Source organism: Ostrea edulis, chromosome 10 (assembly GCF_947568905.1).
Source record: "Ostrea edulis chromosome 10, xbOstEdul1.1, whole genome shotgun sequence".
NCBI lineage: Eukaryota > Metazoa > Mollusca > Bivalvia > Ostreida > Ostreidae > Ostrea > Ostrea edulis.
This window is the reverse complement of record NC_079173.1, coordinates 24,370,652-24,393,007: the sequence shown is the minus strand read 5'-3', so window position 1 is coordinate 24,393,007 and position 22,356 is coordinate 24,370,652. Positions and strand designations below refer to the sequence as shown.

Genomic DNA, 22,356 nt, shown 5'->3' with positions numbered 1-22,356 from the left:
TTTTCACTCTCAGCTGTCGATATCATGCGTTATACATGCATATATATACATTTCTTGAATACAAAAACTACCACTTGCCCCGACTTCAATCCCAATACTGTTAATTCCTAAATGTACGCAAAGAATTTATTATTGCGTAATTTCGCGAGAAACATTACTCACTAAAACATATTTCTCCTTTTTATTTTTATATTGCTAAAATACATGCAAAAACACTTCATCAACAGAGCACTCGCGAATTTATTTTCTCGCGATTTGACGTCCATTAAGTCATTTCGCAATAAGTACTCGCGTAAAATAAGGAATCTACCGTAATTAATGATACATGTAATTGTACAAACAAAACCCAAACTTCCACAGAACGGAATGATATTCCTAGATGTTTTACGACGCAAATAATGAAATCTGTTTAACATACATGTAGAAGTAAAGGATATCTCAAACGGGGGTTGCTACATGAAGGAAGATACAAATATTTAAACAATAAACAAATGCCATTTTAAAAGGAGATATTTTGCTTTTCATTTTACTTAAATATGTATGGTTTAAAATACCCTTTATTTATATTTAAAGAAAAATTCATTTGTATAAAAAGCGGTCAGTTTTAGATATGTTTTATTAAACAGAAGTTACATGTACAGCATAGAATGTAAGTTGTTGAGGTACAATAAGTCTCTTATGTAAACAAGGCTCGTGCTATGATTTTGTTTGTATATGGACTGCTTAATGAAAAATATCGTGTTTAAAACCAAATGAGATATGACAAACACTAGAAAATGTTTAATTGTGCTCCAAATCAACTGATAAATTGAGGGGTGAGATTCTGCTTTAATGTATATTTAACCTATGTAAACAAAAACATGACACGATCCTTGTTTACATAACAAAGAATTGCGAACTCTGTATATTTTTTGCAACTCGATAAATGACATTTAAATTTTACTGACCGATAGAAATACCCTTGTTAAGCACTGTAATCAATAAAACTGGAAAAATAAGATTGAACATTTTCAGCTCAAATCGTGTCCATAGCCCTTCAACCAGTTGACTTTGTTTTCTATGTTTACGAAATAAAGACAGCATTTTTCATAAATATTATATTACACGTACAGACATGATGCAGATGATTTAAAACTTGGCTGAGAAATTGTACAATAAATCAAGCCAAGTATTTTAAAAGACAGTGACTGTTATGCCACCAAGAATCGTTGAGGTGGCTCAGTGGTAGAGCGGTCAACTCGTGACCGAGAGGTCGTGAGTTCGTGTCCCGCTCGTGCTATGACTGTGTCAAATCTAAGACGTAAATATATAGTGATTGCTCCTTTACCTAGCGCTCGGGATTTATAAGTGAGAATAACTTATATCTTCCGGATATGGCTTAAGGTTGGCAACGGTCGTTGACACGTTAAAGAACCCTCACTGCTACGGCACTGAGCGCTAAACATAAAACCCTTTCACATATTCGCGGATAAGACGCCGGGTCATCCCGAATCGTCAATCCGTGAAGGTCCGTTACATTCCGTCATCACCGTGTTCAACCGTATATGCATCCGGCTTGGTCGAGCCAATCCGGGATCGTCCCGGATAAAAATTCTCCGTATCACCCGTATTTCCACGTTTTAAATTGCTTGCTAGGCACTATATGGACGGCTTCATCGCTGATTAAAGGTAAACGCATTCTACATAACAGCCCGAATACCTGAATATATAGTAAATAATTAATAGGATATAAATTTATAGAACTGCTGTTGACTGCGCAAAAATTAGCGAAAATAAATCAATATTAAATTAAACAACAGCGGAGTTAATTTGATATTACATGTAATACATTTAATTTTTTTCTTTAAATGTTTGAAAAGCTCCACTCTCAGAAGTACTTTCTGTACTTTGATTTCTAAAATTGAGGCTCTTTGTTACGTCAGACGTTGTTAGGATAAAGAATGTCCTAAAGCTCTTAGCTATGTGTCAAATTTTTTATAGCACTTGGATCTCGTGACGTCTCTGTACGAAACTCCAAACGTCATGTAACGAATATCCGTGCGGGGGAGGACATGCAACATCAAATCGAGACATTAATTAGGACGCCAAACCCGCACACTCTAACCACTATGATCTATCTTGATTCAACATACGAATTTCAATTTTATTTCAATTGTCAAAACCAATCTAAGATTCAACAGTTCAAACTTAAGAAAAATTAAATATGATCAACGGTAATGGAGCTGCTGAGATTGGATTTATAGACGCTTACAGAAATTCATAATTTAATTTAATGTGTTTGATTTGGTTACTATTGTAGTTTGGACTGCAGTCAAACAACATTCAATATAAAAGAAATGGTGCAATTTGACGATATGGAGTGACGAAACACTGGAGGTAAACCTCTATATTCTAAATGTATGTTTCATAGAACAAATCATGGAAGATCACTATAGTATCTTACTTCCGGTGTCATATATTGATAAAAGAGATGCTCAACTCCGAGCTGAAAATATTGACAGTTCATATTTCAAGCATTTTATAACGCATGGTGAATAGCCCCGGAGTATGGATCGATGTCGCTTTTAGCTTAAGTCCCTTTTCGCATTATTTGGTTAATATAATTAAACTGTTAGATTTCAATTATGAATTGTCAACTGTTTGTGGGACAGCCGTGCACCTTTGAATAGCAAACTGAACAGTGTCTCAAGTTTTGATTTGCCCTTTAAGGTGGCTTACTACACTAAAACTTAATATACCTTTTATGACACTACGTCACAAGATGGCGATTTAAATGTTTTGTGAAACAAGATTGCTACACGTAGCCATGTCCCCCACCGCCACAAAAAAGTTGAAGCACAAAAGTCCCATAACTCATGTACTAAAATTTGTCGAATCAAAATGACGGCGCAATATGTTCAACTACATATGGTGACTAACAATCCTACAAAATTTGAACAAAATCCGTTGAGCGGTTTCTGAGGAGTTGCGTGAAGTGGGACTGACGGACACACGGACGCCGGTATTTCTATGTCCCCTTCCGCGTTGCGGTGTGGGACAATTATTTGTATCGATTGATTCGTTTGTCTATCATCGTAGCTCAGTGGATAAAGCATTGGGCCGGTGAACCGCAGATATCGAGTTCAAATCCGCCATAGTCTTTTGTTCACATGTGATAAATTAACTTTTTTGAAAATCATGTTTTTATCCTTTGCATATTTTCTGCCTATTTGGCATATATACTTATTATATATCATCATATCTTTTATCATTAAATCAATTCATACTGATTTGAGAAACTATTTCAGGGTGTATTGAGCCACCTTAAAAGCTTTTGGAACCGAGAATAAGTTACATTTAATTTATTCTTAGCTGTTTCTTTGAGGCAATTGTATAATTATATTTCCCCTTGATTATTTCCATATATTAAGTGTTGTCACAACTGCATTCCATAATGCTAATGGAGGCAATTCAAATTATATCAGCAACTGCATTCCATTATACTCATGGAGGCAATTCAAATTATATCTTTATCCATACAGATAATGAATTGCAATATGAAGATGGTATACATGTATACATATCGATGTGTGGCAGAAAATGTGCTGTTCCATTGGTGATGCCAATGAACTATTGAGCATACCAATGTACATGTAACATAGATGTGTTAGTCATGTGACAGCATGGGGTTCAAACAGGTAACTCTACAACGCATGCGCACGCGAGTGTGTAATGAGAGTACTTATTACATGAAAGATCGCCAACTCAGCGTAAAACAGCACATGACCAATACGTCAATCAATTAATCAACAGTTGGTCGGTTGGTTGTATATCATTTAACACAAAGATGAGAATGAATACATAACATACATCACATTGTCTCTGACGTTTTTCGTGTATAAAAACATCGCCAGCGAAGGGCTGTATTAGGCCTAAGCGCGGCGCTTACAAACTTCGAGCAGGGCGGATTCTCTCTCGTGCCACACCAGCTGAGACACGCGCCTCGGTTTTACGCTCTCATCCGAAGGATCGCCCCATCTATTCACCTCTTACAACAAGCAAGGTGTACTGAGGACCTGAGTTTATTAATAAACCATGTACATACTGTGAAATTATCGAGTTTCTTAAAATTTATTAGAGCCGTAGGGTTTACTAGCAACACTACACTGAAAAGTCAGTTCAGCTTATTAACTATTGGGGAATCATCATTGTTCGTGGGGGATTAATATTCGTGGATTTCGTGCGTCACTCTTACCTACGAATTTACGTGTCCTCCAACATTTTTTAAACCAAATAGAGTTATCTCTCCTTGTGACATCGTTTCGCTTACCCCGTCTCCACGAACCAGCAAAATTTTGGCCCCTACGAAATAAGATGACTCCACAGTATATGTATAATCATTGAGATTATCCGATCAGATTCTGTAAAACCATCGAGTTTAAATACTCGAAAATCATTGGTGTTCTGCAAAGTTGTTTGGTTGATTGCTTGTTTTACGTCACTCATATTGAGACATCACCAGTTGCTAGTGAAGTACCACAAATGTAGACATGTATTCTTAGCGCTCACGGCTATAGCAGGGAGGGTTCTTTGACGTAACTTCTAAATCCCGAGTCTTTGGCAAAGCATTCACTACTATGTTTGCGTCTTAGGTTTGACGCGGCTATGGCATTAGCGAGGTCCGAACTCACGACCTCCCAGTCACGAAGCGAACGCTCTACTATGAGCTACCGCGAAAGGTCATCTGTCAAGTTAAATAATTGAGTTTATCAACCAAAGACAGCGTCCTGGGATTGCAACATTTGTAAATTTAAAAAAATTTCTTTCAAATGATAAAGAACGACGATCACTAAAAGGCACTTGGAGTGATAAGTGATAACCCCTTCTTCTGGAATCCTGAAATTTACACTTTTAGTAAAGGAATATCTGTTCCTTCTAAATATTTATTTAATTTGAATTAGTAGCAATGTCATCAAAGACGGTGATATTTAAATGATTTACATAATATAAAACTTATACGGTACCAATTTTGATGCACCAGATGCGCATTTCGACAAATAATGTCTCTTCAGTGATGCTCAACCGAAATGTTTGAAATCCGAAATAACTATGAAGCTTTAGAGCTAAATATAGCCAAAACCAGCGTCCCAAAAAAGTGGAGCCAAATTCGTCCAAGGATAAGAGCTATGCATGAACAATATATATGGCGACATGGCTAATCAATTCAATGATCGAGTAAATATTCTACCAAGCCTCTATCCTTGTTCCTCGCGAATACATTAACAGCTGTGAAGGAGAAATTTCAAACGTACTGTGTGACTACATATGCCAGAAGTGAAAATCAAATGTGGATTCCAAAAAAAATTCTTAAGAACATTTAGTAAATTTGAAATCACAAAACGTTTCTCAAATCAACATCGAAAGGTATGACTTTTCAATACTTTACAGGACCATTCCTCACAATATATTAAAGATTAAACTTTTTCACATCATAGACAGTTAGTTGCTTCATCAACAAAGATGGAAACGGAAATATTCATATATGGTGATCAGTCATCCAAAGAATTACTTTATAAAACACCATACTGATTCCACCAGCAAGTACTCTGAAGTTATATTCAAAATATCATGTAGTTCATCATTGACAATATCTTCGTAGTCTTTCGTGATGAGATCTTCCAACAGTCTGTTGGAATTCTATGGGTACGAATTATGCTCCTTTGTTAACTTATCTGTTCTTAATATTCTAATGAAGCAGAGTTTATTCAGAGACTTCTACATGAGAGGAAAACATTTCTAGCTGTGGCCTTCAACTCGACATTTAGATATATTGACGTCGCTTTATTTAGGGGCGAGATCAAAATATCGAGGTCAGATAAAAATATAATTTCAAATATTTAGGGGGAGGGGGATAAAATTTCCCGTACGTTTCTGTCATCCGAAATCATTTACTCGTTAGTGGGGAAAAAATACGCGACTGTAAAAACCACACAATAATATTACAATAAGATAACATTTTAATGAACATTTAATAGTTTTAACTTTTACTTATGAATAAACAGTAGAAAAGGTATACAGAGTGTCATTTATAATTGTATGTTTTTACTTGTTAATCGATTAGTTTCAACATTCATCATATTTAGTTTTAAAGGGGGTGGGGGTGAAAACTGTAAATCTAGTTTTTGTCAAACATTGAACTTTTGATCTCGCCCATAACAAAAAATCATTTTCATTCATATGTCGATTCGATATATCCCCGTAAACTCGAGACAAAAAGACACCACGGAGTCCTCCACATCCGTTTGGTACTTGGATATTTTATTGAAAATTTATATTAAAGGCAAACTAACAACTGCAGTTTATAACAAACTGGATGCTTTTAGGTTTTCCATCGCCAACTTCCTATCTTTATGTAATAATATTCCGGTATCGCCTGCATATGGTGTTTATATCTCTCAACTGACTCGATACACAAGAGCTTGTTCTACGTATGATCAGTTTTTAAATTGAGGGAGGCTACTGACAAAAAGTCGATGTTAGAAGGGTTTCAACAGTCTCATTTGAAGTCAACATTTCCCAAATTATTTGACTGTTATAATGATCTAGTTAGCTAATGCGATCTATTATTGGGTCAAATCTGTCTGATGTAATTTATACCGATTGTTAGGCCGTTCTTGACAAATTAATTTTGACTACGGGTTGCTCCATTTACCTGGTCAAGTTATAGGGCTCACGACGGATGTGATCGGTCGACAGGGGATGCTTACTCCTCCTATGTACCTGATCCCACCTCTGGTATGTGTAAGGGTACGTGTTTGCCCAACCCTTTGTTTTGTATTCCTTATAGCAGTTATGAGATTGATCGCTTTTCGTTATCTTAATCTTTCATTTAATACAACAAAATTGAAACACGTCAATCATGAACAGCAATATATAACAAAAAGACAACCATGAAGAAAAATATGTAATATAAGAACACTTTAACCACGAACACGTAGACATTACACATTAGCGGAGACTGTTTCACTCAAACCACTGCTATAATACAATACTCATATCGTTAACAACAATCTGTTTTTTGTACGTAGGTTGTATGGGACTGCTTTACGCGCTGGAGGTTGTCTGTTTCCAGTCCACACTAGGGGTAGCCGTGGCCATTTTGTGATTGATAGGAAGAAAACAAACATCTGGGTGTTTGTAATTAAGGTAACTTAAAGAAAATGTTTGTGCAATTCTTATCTAAAGAAATGCATTAATTGTAACAAGATACTTTGTAATTTAAAGAAAATATTAATTAGTATGTGTATCCCCAATCTTTAATTACATTCGTATCGTTATTGTAATCAAGGTAATCTAAAGAAAATACTTGTCTCTTCAATACTACACTAATACATTAATTGTAATTAGGGTACTTTGTAATTTGAAGCTTTAAGAAAATATATGCATCTTCAATCCTTCTTGACATTATGTAAATTGTACTTCAGTTAATTTAAATATTTAATTAATGTTATGATTAAGGCAATAGAAAATGCTTTTCATTCATCACCACGTGTATACTATGTAAAACTTATACGGTACCAATTTTGATGCACCAGATGCTCATTTCGACAAATAATGTCTCTTCAGTGATGCTCAACCGAAATGTTTGAAATCCGAAATAACTATGAAGTTTTAGAGCTAAAGATAGCCAAAAACAGCGTGCCAAAAAAAGTGGAGCCAAATTCGTCCAAGGATAAGAGATATGCATGAGGGAGATAATCCTAATTTTGAAATGAATTTCTAAATTTTATAACAGCAATTAAATATACATCCGTATTTTCAAGCTAGTAGCGAAGTACTTAGCTACTGGGCTGTAGAATTTATTGTAATTGAATTGAAAATGTTTGTATCCTTATCTACGTAAGGCTATTAATTAAATTTGGGCTATTCTCTAGAAATTTGTTTTTATTATATATTCAAATGAGCTCATGATGAAAAACTGTGACCCCCCCCCCCCCTGAAGGAATTAGCTTCACTAGCAGTTTAGTTCACTCTAATGCTGACCGAAATACAAACTAACTTAATAACAGAAGGGTGTATATAAATATGTTGTCATGCATCTCGAATATACGAAAGAAATTACAATTTTAGTAGCCACCAATGAATTTACTATGACGAATTACAAAGTATAAGTAGTGCATTTCCCGCCATTTTCTAGCACATGACATAAAAATGCCAATTTGCAAAGTTACTTTGCTTCTAAAAGTGTGAATTAATGTATCTAATTATCTTATCTCAATAATATATATAATGTGTAAATGAAAATGGACTTGCTCAAAATGTGCGATTCATGGGTTCTATTCGATGAATTGCTGATAATTTTACATCGTTTAACACAATTTTCGAGGAAAATGGACATCACTTATTTCATGACAGAATTTAGATTTCGTTTCACAGTGCATTACAGAGAATCACAGAGTGTCTAATATTCAAGTTCGGGGAAGTTGTTGTCGAATCTAGTCCTTCATCAATGCTGCAGAATTGGCAATAAATGTTTCTTACTTGATATGGACAGATATGAAAGGAACAGATGAATGTGTCTCAGTGAAGACAGGGGCCAGGTGACATTTGCTGAACTCCGGAAGTTAAGGTATGTCTCTATTCTTTTATTGGTCAGAATTAATCCGAAAACCAGCAGATACCAATCACAAACAATTTAAAGATTTATCAATTTTTTTTTTGCAACTTCAACTCGACATTTTTATATGTCTACGATGTTTTATCTATTACGAACAATAATTTTCATTCTTATGTCGATTCAATATATCTCAGTGAACTTGAAATTAAATACTCCACAAAGTCTTCCACATCTGCTTCATTCTTAGATATCCTATTGAACATAGACGTTAACGGCAAACTAAGACTTTAACTTTATGGCAAACTGGATGACTTCAGCTTCTCCATCACCAACTTCCCATATTTATGTAGCAATGGTCCATTATCACCTGCATATGGTGTTTATATCTCTCAACTGATTCTATGCGCTAGAGCGCGTTCTGCATATGATCAGTTTTTATATCGAGACAGGCTGTCAAATAAGTTGATGTTACAGGGGTTTGAACAGTCTCGTTTATATATTATAACCTATCATTGGCTCAAATGCTGTATGACATGCTTCATACTGGTACATTGTTACGCTGTTCTTTACATATCTTTTGACTACGGATTACTACTTTTACCTGTTTGAGATACAGGGTTTACGGTGGGTGTGACCGGTCGATAAGGGATGCTTACTCCTAGACAACTGAACAAGAGGTCCGTATTTGCCGAACTCTTTACAGGAGTTATGGAATGATCCCTGGCCGTCATATTTACTTTTACAATTATTTACAGAAAAATATACTCATAAAAATGACTAAATCAAAGTTCACAAAAAGTGGCCAATGTTTGTTTATCGCCGAGATGAATTCACACATGAGAATAATTTGCCATAAATCAGCCATTGATTCCAATATTCAGTCCCCAGAAGCAAAAGATAGAGTGCTTATTATCGCAAAAGTTACAGTCTATTTATACTAAAGTAAACTTCCTAACAATCCCTTATTGTAAATAATGTATAATGGAGATAAACGGGTATTACATCTTTCTAAAATTAGAACATCTAGAATCTTGCCTAGGTCACAGATCTCAATCAAGCAGTACAATTAGTGTTAGTGTTTATATCTCTCAACTGATTCGATATGCAAGACCTTGTTCTCTGTATAGTCAGTTTTTAAATCGAGGCAAGCTACTGGCAAACAAGTTGATGGTACAGGGGTTTCAACAATCTCGACTGAAGTCAGCATTTCGCAAATGCTATGGTTGTTGTTCGTCAATACAACATATCATTGGGTCAAATGCTGTCTGACGTGTTTCATACCGATTGTTAGGACGTTCTTGGCACGCTGATTTTGACTACGGATGACTCCGTTTACCTGAACAGGATATGGGGCTCACGGCGGGTGTGACCGCTCGACAGTGGATGCTTACTCCTCCTAGGAACCTGACCCCACCTCTGGTGTGTCCAGGGGTCCGTGTTTGCCCAACTATCTATTTTGTATTGCTTCTAGGAGTTATGAGATTGATCACTGTTCGTTATCTTCACCTTTCAATAATGTTTTTAATTAAGTGCACTTATTGTTTAACTTACAATTTTTCACGCTTTTTGTCGGGATCCATACTGAAAGTACAAAATTTCCTCAGCAGTATATGGGATAACATTCGGAAATCAATTTGACAGACAAACGAACGGACCGATGGAGATATACTGACGTAGAGTCAACAGGTAAAAAAAAAAGTGCATCGCCACAGCACATGATATGCCCGTCAATCATTATTTACTTATCACAAAACAGAGAAGAGTGGATGAAAGAAAATCATGTCAAACTTTAATAGTAAAAAGATCTAAAATGATTTTTCCATTCATAATGCTAAATGTACTTCTCTCTGCTGTAGTTTTTTAATGAAAACAAATAGTGCATTTATATATTTTTTCAACTGATAGTTTTGGATTTAAACAAATGCCAAATCTGCAGCTTTGCTCATTGTATATCTTTTTATTGCCACATCTTGATAAAACATCAAATTACTTATCATTAAAATATGCCTATATACATATTGCAACCATCTGTTCATCTTACTCAGAAATGACACTCTGCATGTTGGTTGCTAAGAGAAAAAAAAATAAAAAATTATATTGTACAATGTCAAATTAATTTTGATAACTTCATTTTGAAAATAAAGGCTAGCCACCAAGACAGATCACTACTAATTAAGAGGCTTAGATTCCTTCTGCCCAATTCCCTAGAGGTATAGATAATACCTGCTTGATCAGAGATGCTCTACCAGAAGTGATTAAGACAGTCTTCTTACACTAAACCCATTAATTAATCTTATGAAAATGCCCTTTGCATGCTACCCCCATGGGACAAGTGGAATTTCTCTTGTTACTGTTAGAAACAAACGAAACATTATAAAGGCTTAAAAAACTGTACAGTATATCTTTAAAAATATGTATTTTCTTGATGTAACATTTTTGAATAAGGTTACTCAAAAACCATTAGATCAGAAGGGATTGTACCCATTAAAACATACACTTTTTAAAAACAAATCACCTTAATTAGATGTCACATTGACCCTAAAGTAGGGTGTGACACACGTTCTACCTAAGATGCATTATTTGACCAAGTTTGGTGATTCTAGGTTTCATAGTTTTCAAGTTATGAGTCGGACAGGGTTTTGCCATATTTGGTCATATCTTCTTAATTAAAAGTCACAGCGACCTGGTTTTAATGTGTGACACACCTTCTACCCAAGATGCATCATCTGACAAAGTTTGATTATTCTAGGCCTCATAGTACTTAAGTTATGAGCCGGACACGAAAAAGCTAACAGACGGACGGACGGACATGAAGGCCATAACATAATACGTCCCGTCCTAAGACGGGCGTATAAAAATGACCCACTTTCGCTGAAGTAGGGACAGCCAAAGGGTAAGGTTTCTTTCCCATCTCCAGAACTGGTCCAGGGTATATTGCCAGTATATACCCAGCCTCTACTATAGCTAACTATTTGAGAAGTAGACGGAAGAGATCTACTACTGGAGATCTTCGAACAGCAAACGAGCAGGATCACTCGTGTAGTTCTCTACCCGATCGAACGAATACACCACCAGTGGCGAATTCCTGGATCCGCCCCTGCACCCCCCCCCCCCCCCCCCCCGTGAGTGTCGGAGGCCGTGCCACTCATTAAACCAAGTTACATTTGTAATGGGTAAATCACATGGTAGAAATTCGTACTACCCTTATGCAATATGGTTATTTATGTAAAATATACATTCATTCTTTTTGTCTCGTAATAGAAGTTAGATTGACCTTCTGACATACAATGTCGTGAATCACCTTCCTTTCTATTTGGAGAAGAAGAAATCAGGTCGAAACAATTTACGGCCACTTAAAGTACAATCAGTACTCATTTTAATACTTTACACACCTTTTTATACACAGTCCGTCAAATACGGGACCGTACAATGGTATGGCGTCGTCCGTCCGTCCGGACCTTGTTGGCAAAATGAACCATACGCTACAGGTAACGTGGTACATTTGATTACCATGATGAGAGGAATATGCCTATTGTTTTTCAAGGTCAAAGGCCAAGGTCATAGTATTCATTACAATTGGAAAACCTATTTCAGTCTTCATACGCGCATCGTTTACAGCTGTAGCGCATTCATGAGAAAATGACTATCATTACAATTTGTAAAGATGTCAAAGGGGGAAAAATATTGGAAATATAATTGTATATTTTTAAAAAGTCTTGTCAATTTTCGAAGGATCGTATAATCATGGAAATGTATAAGGTATTTTCAGACATAAAACTGTAAATTACATGTAATACATGTACTGGTAGAAAAAAGTGTTTTCGTGACAAACTTTAATATACATGTAGTGTTGAGGAGTCTAAAACGTTGCGAAATGATTTCTTTTAACGTAATGACAATTTAATCATTGATTTTCTTTAAACACGCACCCCCACAATATATAACGTCTGTCTAGTTAATTTAATCCTCGTGACATTTGTTGGAACAACAAATCGTGGCCAACTCGAGTGATGCTACCTTTAAAAACATTACCTGGGCATGCTTACACTGTGAGTGTCCATCGTTCAATTGTTTTGCAGTTAAAACTAAAGAAAACCGTAAGTGTAAAACGAGGCTAAAGTTCGCGTTTACGTCATGTAGAATAGCCTAAATCATTTGGCTCGGTTATAAAAGGAAATAAAACGTCCTCTAAGCGGAATATGGTCGTCCTTTTCGTAGAAGCTGTAAACGGTAGTCCTCGCTAAGTGTACCTTTTTATCATCTGACAGTAATTTCGCTAGATATATCAAATTAGCAGTGTAATATCAAATTAAAGTTCTCTAGCATGCCTTGTTACCCTTTATTGAAATATGTTCATTTCATATCTTGGATGAAAAGTTCGAAGCACCGAAAGGCAAAGTGCTGACACGCACAGTGTAACCTTCCTGCACCGAGTACTTAAAGATAGGTGAAATATTTTGTACTTCATGTTCGGCTCATGCTGTGTTCAAATAGTTTGATTTCATCGGATTGTGCCTTCTTTATCTAGGTCCTTTAAGAGGAAAGGCTTGCTGAGATTTATTGGCCAGTAATTCAGCTACGTGACTGTAGATATAAACGACCAATATCATAATATAATTCCTCATTCTCTCGTTATCTTCCAAGGTCAATATGACCGACAGTTGTCGGCTAATTGCGATATTTTTCTATATCGATTGTTCATGACATTGAAAACTGGAGAAATGATTATTGAACAATAACCAGTGCAATTCATACTGATTGGTCTCGATGGTGATTGCCATCGTCTGTGTATATGGCTGATGAAGCTATCCAGACGGAATTTGGACTACGACAACCAGACTTAGAGATAAGCCCCGTCCATCAACTTCACAAACATACGGATACATTTGAAACCAAAACAATAAGTTTGTTTTCTTGTGTATTGAACTTTAGCTTTGTGGTGATACATTGGGATTCGATCATACAAGGAAGTATATCACAGGGTAGGTCCGGTCGTATTGATCTTCCAGTTAGCATTTTTATTGTAATATATTGTGACACAAGGATCGCGTTACATGATTAGGATCATAAGCTTTGAGGGGGCATTTAAAACAATCACAGATGAAATATTAACAGATTCACACAGAGAAGGTAGCTGAAACGGAACTTCCCGTGCTTAAGAACAATAGCCTTGGGAAGTCCATAAAAGTTCATTATTATATAGTTCATGATATTAAACTCTTTCTTACAGATGCTAAAAGCATTATACAGCAATAATTCACTGCAGCAATAATCATCAGAGCTCGCATACACACACACACACTGCCATTTTATAGAATTTAATGATGAATATATTATACATGTATGATATGAATTATGTTTTTTTTTCCTTTTGGTGATTGAACTTTTTTTCAAGCTACATACAAACTCCTTGCTGATGTTGATGTATGTGTGTACCAAAGGAAGATGTACACTGTCCCTGTTAATTAAGCCGGGATTAACCATGTCATTAATTTATTTATTGATCAATTTTGACATGAAATTTAATCGGGTCCGTTGAATTATATACATGTATTAGTATATCAGCCAGTGTTCAAACAATCTACCTGTATAAATATACCACGCACTTTATGCTGACGTACTTAACACAAGTTCCAATCCCACGGTCCCGCTCCTTTACTCCCACTCTCCAAACACGGTGTAATGAATAGCGTAATGTAAAATGATGACCATGGGTGTTAGAGTATGGAGAAGGTGTGAACGGAACTCGAACCCACTATTCCCCGCTATGGAGACACCTTGGCGGTAGACAATTCAGTTCAATATTCAGTTTGCTTAACTTCGTCATGTAGGAGCGGGGTCAATTTCAATCATAGTTAAGACCTTACATTCAAACTCCTGGAATTTTTATGCAACCTGCACTCGGTCATGATCAGGGCATGTAAGGCTGTATGACGGTGTTGTAATTTTACAAAATAATTAATGGTGCTGTCCTGTCTTCAAACCAGATGGGGGAATCGCGCAGAATGAAGCTGGAAATGCTACTTCAACAAATAAAACTGCAAAGTGAAAAATTTAGAAACTTTGTGTAGACTACACCAAATTTTAATTAAAACATCCGGACCCTCTTGTGAACTAATTTGGGTCCTATGCTGATCAGGCAGTCTGCGGCCGCAGTGTGTGTGTCCGCGTATTTAATTTTTTTTACTTTTATTACATTGAATAGAAACTTTATATATGCCAATGGGTTACATATCAATTTTGAGTCTCCCTTAAATAACGCCCCAAAGCGATTCCCTTTCGTGATGCTTGTCATCACTACGATATGTATTGTTTACAGTGTTACTGATTGATAATATAAACATTGGGTTATACAATTATTCTGATTATTCAACTCTCGTGGGGATCCGGGTTAGAATACGTCCTCAGTACCCCATTGCTTGTCGTAAAGGGCGACTAAATGGGCCGGTCCTTCGGATGAGACCGCAAAAACCGATGCCCCGTGTCACAGCAGGTGTGGCACGATAAAGAGCCCTCCCTAATAAAGATTACGGCCGTAAGCACCGAATATAGTCCTAAATTTTGCAGCCCTTCTTCGGCAATGGTGACGTCTCCCTACGAATAAAAAAAATCTCGAGAGGGACATTAAACAGTATAAAATCAAACCAAAACATCAACTCCATCAAGTGGTTAAATATATATATATATATATATATAAATCACCATATCTGGTACTTGTTACACAAGGTATCGGTCTTTGTAAAGTCTATATCACACTCATTGTATACTTTGCTTGTGCTATTCTGCCTTCGACGGCATATATAATGGTTGGCTAAAAGCTATGGACTTTGACTTCATTTTAATCACCCAAACTGTCATTGTTTCGATTATACTTCATACAATAGAATCGCAACAAAGCATGAGTTTAATAATTACCTGGGTCATACCTTGCACTTATATAATTTTGTTCTACTTTTCACATATATACATTAATTATTCCCACTTCAATGTGTGGAGATGGTGGACATTTGTAGACATAGCATTGTGTGGAATTTTATTTTCCAGTTACTCTACATCTGGGTTCATATGACTAACAGATATCAGAAATATCACATCAATAATGTAAATTGAAATAGCCCCCTCATTTCCATATGCCAGGTGGTTTAATTTTGGCAGTGAATCTACTCTCTCCAAACTTCACCATCCACCGTCAACTTTTCATACTATCGAGCCCTAATGAACCATCCGACACCCCATATTGTGAAATTAGACTTTCATTCTTTCATTTAGTTACATCTACACCTCGTCTTCGTTACATTTAATTGTTTTCAATCAGGAACAAATCTGATGGATGCAAATGAAGTCCACAGCGTACAAAATATAAATCTGAATGCATTGCACTTCCGGATTTAGTGTTACGTTTTTGATGGCTCATTGTGATGGTTGACCTTGTTGTGATGAGTTGACCTTGGCATTACTGAAATTGACACGAGCACTCTGAATTGTCGCTAAGTGCACCTGGCATTCACTGCACGTGTAAATTTCAATCCTCACACGCTACAAGCGACTGAAATCGTAAAGCATTGGAAACAAGCAAAATAAACGTTAAATCCGGTCGAACTGTATTCATATCATACATGTATATGGTATGGTTGCACGATACTTATTTCGTATTGTTCCCCAAGTCGATTTTTCAGGTGTAAAATCAGGGACATATCGAATATACGGTACAGTCAATGCCATCTTACCCAGGAACAATTTGATAGACGGTAAGGTATTCTGGATCTAGTGTTAACGTCCCTATAAAATGTCAGGTTATTGCAAGGATCCAAATGACCGTAGGGCTTTTAAAAAGCTGAGATCACAAATAGAGGATTCTTTTTAAAGGTTGTTTTCGAACACAACTATGGTGTTATTTTTTCAAAGTTCTGTACGTTTCGTCTGGATGGGCTTGCTCATGGTAAAATGTACAGTGTATATAATGAATAAATCAATTCATTAAATCTGAGAGCAAGGAAAAATAAGAAACGTAGAATCGATCTACAAGCAAAAAACATATTTATGATTTATAAATTAGATCACTAAAAGGTTGCTATTGTATTTCATGCAATGTACACGAAAATGCTTAAAATTAATCGATATATTTTTTTAAAAGTGGTATAAAGACAAGCGGATTTGTAAAAGAACTGGGTGTAGATATTCAGTCTGCAAATATAAATAAAACCACACCAGCGAGAAGGCACCTTCCCTGTGAGCGGTACGGCCCATTAACTGCAAAATGACTAATTACTGCGGCGCTGTAAGGTTTCTGTGTAAGACATTAGAAAAATGATGCTGAAATCAGTATCATTAGAATGTAAATTAGTTTGAACTAAATGGTTAGAAGATACTCATATGTCCGACAGTTCGTTGGTTAAGTATGAAATTGTAGAAAATTACCTGTATGATACTTTAAAGCTGTATGGTCCGAATTACAATATTTTTTTCCATCTCGTAAAAACGCTATTAAATCATCGCACGTATGTAGTTATGAGACTGTACGACATATCATAAATTATTTCACCTGTTTTAACCCAAATAATTTGATTTTAAATCGATGTTTACAAATAACCGCGTCACTCTGCCATTTCAAGTGACAGTCACGTGACCAGTTCAAACTTTCAGATCATCGGTGGTCTTATCTGTGTAAAGCTGTGTATTTTGTTATAACAGTACCGTACCATAAGTTTAATAGAAATAAAAATATCAAATACCTCTTAGTAATTCGTTGTTTTGCGGTCTTTCAGCCTTAAAACTAGACAGTTGCGTATGAGTTAATACATCATGTTGGGATTCCCCTGACGCGCGTGGGTCTATTTATAGACGCCTATTATGGAATGATTTATGTATGTAGCCACTATATTTACTTTTTAAATAATATTCGCACTGTTTTCTTTTACATGCAGATGTTTTCAAGCATGTAGTTAAGGGAAAGTTAATAACTTTATAAAGTAATTAATCTGCTTTAAAGTAATTATGTACAAAAAAACAACAACATGGACATCGGGTCATACAGCTTTAAGGTATTTAAGACAATCCCACCTCTTTTTTTCTCAAACGTATCTCTTCTGGCTGTGAGGAACCGGTCGACAGGAGATGCTTACTCTTAGGCACCTGATCCCACCTCTGGTAAGTCCAGGGATCTGTGTTTGCCCGACTCTTAATTTTGTATTCCTGTAGGAGATATGCGTTATCTTTACCTTTTCAAATTACTAACTGAACTAAAACGAATGTTTCTTAACAAATAGTAAATGATAACAGTAGATATCTACTTTAAATTTTGATAGCTGTTTGCTGAACCATATCTGGCGTAGAATGGACAAAAACATGTTCATCACATGCTGTCTGACGGGTTTCATACCCATTGTTAGGCCGTTCTTGGCAGACTGATCTTGACTACGGGTAACTCCGTTTACCTGATCAAGGTATAAGGCTCACGGTGGGTGTGACCGGTCGACAGGGTATGCTTACTCCTTCTAGGCACCTGTTCCCACCTCTGGTATATCCAGGGGTCCGTGTTTGTCCTACTCTCTATTTTATATTCCTTGTCTGAGTTATGCCTTCACCTTCTCATCATCTACATCTTCAAATAGTGGGTCTCGACCTACATGATTGCAATATGTGGAAAGCCAACTACAGCATGCTCAGAACTAAGATAACAATCTCTCGCTGTGACCTTCAATTCGACTTTTAGATATATCGATGACGTTTTGTCTATTAACAATGATAGTTTTCATTCATATGTCGATTTGATATATCCCTGTGAGCTCGAAATAAAGGACACCACAGAGTCGTCCACTTCTGCTTCATACTTAGATATTTTATTGAAAGTAGACATTAACGGCAAACTAACAACTCAACTGTATGACAAACGGGATGATTTCAGCTTCTACATCGTCACCTTCCCACATTTATGTAGCAATATTCCATTATCACCTGCATATGGTGTTTATATATCTCAACTGATTCGATATGCAAGAGCTTGTTCTGGGTATAATCAGTTTTTAAATCGAGGTAAGCTACTGACAAACAAGTTTATGGTACAGGGATTTCAACAGTCTCGATTGAAGTCAGCATTTCGCAAATTCTATGGTCGTTATAACGATCTAGTTCGTCAATACAACCTCGCATTGGGTTAAATGCTGTCTGACGTGTTTCATACCGATCGTTAAGCCGTTCTTGGCACACTGTTTTTGACTGCGGATAACTCCGTTTACCTGATCAGGATATGGGGCTCACGGCGGGTGTGACCGGTCAACAGGGGATGCTTACTCCTCCTAGGCACCTGATCCCACCTCTGGTGTGTCCAGGGGTCCGTGTTTGCCCAACTATCTGTTTTGTATTGCTTGTAGGAGTTATGAGATTGATCACTGTTCGTTATCTTCACCTTGCATTCTTTAATTCCAACATCAAACTATATAGCTATATGGTTCTAAAACTAAAGGATTATGTTATCTGAAGTTTACGATGTCATTCTTTCATAGGACTTGTCTTCTTTCCACTGTTTAAATGTATTGCTAAACCTTATGTTGTGTATTAAAGATATATTGGTAGTATTGAGAGGTAAGTGTACTTAGTATATAGGCTCAGTGTCGGTTTATCCAATCCATTTATAGACTTCTACTCATACATTTATATAGGTTCGTAGACTGTTATTCAATCATTTGATAGGCACATACCCTGTTATTCAATATTTCATAGGCTCATAACTTGTTATTCAAACCTTTTATAAGATCCTATCCTGCTATTTAATCCTTTTATAGTTTGGTCGACAGGGGATGCTTACTCCTCCTGGACACCTAATCCCGCCTCTGGTATATCCAGGGTTCTGTATTTGCCCAACTCTTTAGCTAATTGTATTCTTTAAATGAGTTATGAGATTAATCGCTGTTCGTTGTCTACACCTTTCATAGTCGTGCTATTCAATCATTTTTGGTACTGCTATTCAATCATTTTTGGTACATAATAAAATATTTATCAAACCGAAGAAGTAATATTACATGTAGCCCATACAATGTACATTCCCTTGACAAAACATGCATGCACATAAGTGGGATACGGAACAAGAAGCTCAAACGCCTTATCGGTCACCTGAATATTAGCTAAAGGAATCACTGGTCCTGGGTACTATGAAATAATAATGTTAAATACCCTATTTACCCTGACATGTAACCTCTACCCCTGGGGTTACGAAATTCACAATTTTGTTACATCCCTTTCTTCTCCTAAATATGCATTTAGTTTTTATATACTATCCGCCGTAAAATGGCTGAAATTTTGCCAAAACGGCGTAAAACCATAATTAATTAATCAATCAATCAGTTTAAACAAATAAAACCAACTTTTACATGATATATAGATGAATAGAAGTAGGTCACCAGAGTCACTCTGGTGACCTAGTGAACTATTTTAAAAACTTTTAATAATCATGTATATTAATCTTACATGTTTTTGACATTTTATGCTGTTGATACCTGTGCGATAAACAGAATTAACGCAAGTAAATAAAAGATCAGTAGTACAAATTGGTGTTTTTATGTAATTAAAGGACGTAAACCGGATATCATTCAAATCATTTCTAACCCAGCGACCACTTAGCGGTGTCGATATGCAATGTCTCAATATCATTGGTTAGTGATAACAAACGTGACGTTTTCCAGGATTTCCAAAATTTAATAAAATTACAAAACTAATCGAATGATGATAACATCGATGGCAAGAAAATATGAAAACCATTACAGAATTTAGAAGCTTTTTGAATCCATTAACATTTTACATAACATGGAGATGGACATTCAAATCCCTTTTTTCAAAGGGCCTACAGTACCATTATCTCGTGTAGGCACCATCATTTCACAGGATATGTATCAGATCAGTGTAGCAATCTAACCCTAGATAAAAATGCAGGATGCAAGCTTAATAAAAACACAGTCTATATTTAAAATCCGGAGTCATTAAAAACACCCAGATAATAGCTCTAGTCCATTTAGGTCCTACCCATTGGGATCACATTTCCTATGCAGTTATACGGTATATGTGGACGCTTTTAAGAAAAAATAATTTGAACGCTATTCATCATTTTAATCCAGCGCGATTATTAGTACACTGCACGTTAATAGTACAGATCAATGCTGAAATACCGGATCGCGTGTACATGTAATGACGTTTTACGGCTATATCCATCATTAACTTACGTATGGTGTGAAATACGAATAAAATGGTGGGTTTTTTTAAAGTTCAGGATTGTCCGGAATTTGTGGTAGGATATTAGATCTCACAGCATGAGATGTCGCACTTACATTATCGTGTATTTAGTACAAGTGAACGAAATAGCTCTTTTCTTTGATTTGTGGAAGATCGTTGTCCATAATTAATGTTTGCTTTAAGAACATCTTTTGATAAAAAAAAATATCTCGGTAAGTAAATTTTACTTCTCATGTACTCTATCGCAATGGTTTAGTGTGTATAAATTGAAATTTCGGTGAAGAACGGATTTCCGGCGATTTACTGTGCGCATTTAGATGTTTTCCCATACATATGCACCTACATGTACATTTACATGTAGTACTACAAAAGCACTTCATCGAGCGGAAGTTTCCATTTACCGACGGCGCTAAAAAGAATGCACCGCCAAATGTACACTTTCAGTATACATTTACAATATGTAGTTAATTTGATAACAAAGAGGAACAATTGTCGATGGGGCCTTATGGTCTATGTCAAGATAACCATAGGTTTAATGAAAATTTTATGACATGTCTGAAAGAAAGAAAGAACTTCATTTTTTGTACTTATATGAAAATATATAGAATTCATCAGTAAATGGAAGCTGAGCACGATCGAAGCACTTCTCTAAAATAAAAAAAAAGACAGACAGACTTTCAACGCAATCCCTATGCAGTTCCTGCATTATCTCGTATAAAAACGCAGAACTAAAATCGTTTGTCAAATTCGAATATTTTGTAGTCCCTTGTTACATTAATATTTCATTGATCAAGTTGAAAACAAACTATTTTCAACATTGAATTTCCAACATCCACAAAATTACATTGAAAGAATTCTGAGACGGCAGTGATACATTAAAATAAAAAGGACAATGTGTATGTTGAGAACCATATTTGACCTTTAGTTACACTTAAAATAAAGACAGAGTTAATACTGGTATACCAAGTAAAGTTGTTGTAAGATGAGGCCTATATCAAATCCATTATCATTATATTGATATTTATAAAGAAAATATATACTTGTATAGTCACAGGGTTGTACTTTATGGACTTTTAGCCATAACTGAATCAGGACTAATCTAATTCGGGCCTAATCCTGAAGGTAATTCAATACTACATAAATAATGATAATTTTGTTTTTGCATCAATGTGATGTTAGAATTACGGGTCTGATTATAGCTTTAACCACGATTTAGATTCTAAGACATTGTGCCGCACGGCATCGCGAAGATATCAATATCTTAAATTTTATGAACATTTTGATCGGCACACGTAACTCGTGGTTTCTATTCCAATGACTGATATTACATTTCTTTAAATACTGACTTTGTGATGTTACCTATAAGATTGATTGAATATTGTTTAATGTCCCTCTCGAAAATATTTCACTCATATGGAGACGTCACCACTGCCGGTGAAGGGCTGCAAAATTTAGGCCTATGCTCGGCGCTTAAGGCCATTGAGCAGGGAGGGATCTTTATCGTGCCACACCTGCTGTGACACAGGACCTCGGATTTT

At 36.1% G+C, this 22,356-nt stretch overlaps 1 protein-coding gene across 2 annotated transcripts in view; it reads left to right on the top strand.

Moving 5' to 3' along the window:
* LOC125665599 (uncharacterized) overlaps window positions 1-22,356 on the top strand; it is a 44,299-nt gene that overhangs the window by 7,736 nt on the left and 14,207 nt on the right. The window contains exons 2-4 of one of the 2 annotated variants that reach the window (XM_048898312.2): window positions 2,300-2,376; window positions 7,068-7,185; window positions 8,534-8,608. The gene's annotated coding sequence lies outside the window, so the exon portion shown is untranslated. Of the gene's footprint in view, window positions 1-2,299; window positions 2,377-7,067; window positions 7,186-8,533; window positions 8,609-13,391; window positions 13,579-22,356 lie in introns of those variants that run through there. The other variant, XM_056152329.1, reaches the window with a different exon arrangement.